Source organism: Triplophysa rosa, linkage group LG15 (assembly GCF_024868665.1).
Source record: "Triplophysa rosa linkage group LG15, Trosa_1v2, whole genome shotgun sequence".
NCBI lineage: Eukaryota > Metazoa > Chordata > Actinopteri > Cypriniformes > Nemacheilidae > Triplophysa > Triplophysa rosa.
Genome location: NC_079904.1, coordinates 13,325,480 through 13,327,500, shown reverse-complemented (window position 1 = coordinate 13,327,500; position 2,021 = coordinate 13,325,480).

Here is a 2,021-nt window from a genome sequence, read left to right as displayed (position 1 = left end):
GAAAGGAGGTTGCTCAGCTGGCTGCCTGGTGTAGTCAAAACAACCTAGAGCTGAATGCATTCAAGACAATGGAGATGACAGTGGATTTCAGAAGGAACCCTCCATCACTTACTCCCCTCACCATCCTGGACAGCACTGTGGATACTGTGGAGTCATTCAGGTTCCTGGGCTCCACCATCTCTCAGGACCTGAAGTGGGAGTCCCACATAGACTCCATTGTAAAGAAGGCCCAGCAGAGGTTATACTTCCTCCGTCAATTGAGGAAGTTCAACCTACCACAGGAGCTACTGACCCAGTTCTACTCAGTGGTCATCGAATCTATTCTGTGCACTTCAATTACTGTTTGGTATGGCTCGGCCACCAAATCAGACCTACAAAGACTACAACGGACAGTTCGTAGTGCTGAGAAGATTATTGGTGCTCCTCTGCCCACACTTCAGGACCTGTGCAGAGTGAAAAACAGGGCAAGAAAAATCATCATTGACTCCACACACCCAGCACACAAACTTTTTGAACTGTTGCCCTCTGGCCGGCGCTTTAGAGCACCAAACACAAGGACTTCCAGACACAGAAGCAGCTTCTTCCCCCAGGCAATCTCCCTCCTAAAAAGATAACTGCTCCTAAAGAGCAATATTCCACTTCCACTACTCCTATAGTGTGCACTATAGTGCCTTATTATAACTACATTTTATTCATACATCTATATAACACTACCTCTACTTACTACATTATCCATTTGCACAAGTGTACATACAATCTGTTAATATGTATATTCTACTATATACTACCCAGTACAATGTCACTTATATGTTATTAACCCCAATTTTCTGTAAAATAGTCTTTATTTTATATATGCATATTTTAGAATCTTTTAGACTGTAAATCTTATTATATTGTATTGTCATTGTGTTGAATGTCTGTACTAGAAGCTTCCAACACCAAAGAAAATTCCTTGTGTGCAAGCACACTTGGCAATAAAGCTCTTCTGATTCTGATTCTGATTTGTGTTGTCTTCACAAGTAGATATGAGTTTGCAGTGGTCTCATTCTCAAGATTCCTAATAACGTCACGAGACAATGTTATGAAGCAGTAATTTTCTACTGTCTATGTTGGTATAATAACACCTGCTCAATGTGTTTCTAGTCAGACGAAGTCTGACAAAGTTAGACAGAGATAGAGTGAACTCTAGACAGAATTCTAGGCAGAGTTAGAATGGGCATCTGAACGCAACTAAAAAGTGTAAAAATACATTAAAACATGTCACCATCCAGATAAACACTTTAACATTGAAGTACTCGTTGTAGCTGGTCTGTGTTTGTAGTGCATTAGAAACAGATGTCTATGAATCACAGACAACATTAGTTTTAGCATTATTTCCAGGCCACTGAGCATAAGCATAATTGAGAAACAGCATATCACAGAGATGACCGTGAACAGGCACTTGACGCAGTCTGTAACTCTGCAGCTTGGTTACACAGCTGCCAACAATATGGTTGAAAATCATTTTGGTTTTAACTACAGTCTGTCAGCAGTTCTGTAGTGCAACTTTGTGGGAAATTGTTTTTATTATTTTGGCTTGACAAAACACGTATCATGATAAAACATTTAATCAAGTTAAAATATACTAGCTTCATGTTAAAACCTGTTAGCATCCTGCTAAAACATGCTAACTTTGTGATAAAACATGTAAACATCATGCTAAAACATGATAGCTTTGTGCTTAAACATGCTCACTTTGTGCTAACATGCTAGCTTCATGTTAAAAAATGCTAGCATCATGTTAACACATGCTAGCTTTGTGCTAAAACATGTTAGCTTCATGTTAAACATGTTAGGACCATGCTAAAACATGTTAGCTTTGTGTTTAAACATGATCATTTTGTGTTAGCATCATGCTAAGGCATGTTATCATCATGTTTGACATCAGCTAACTGATGTGACTTTCTCAACCCACAATAAGGCTTGTCCTCAACTTTACAATCTAGTTATTGTTGCATGTTTCCATTTACAAACATTTCTTG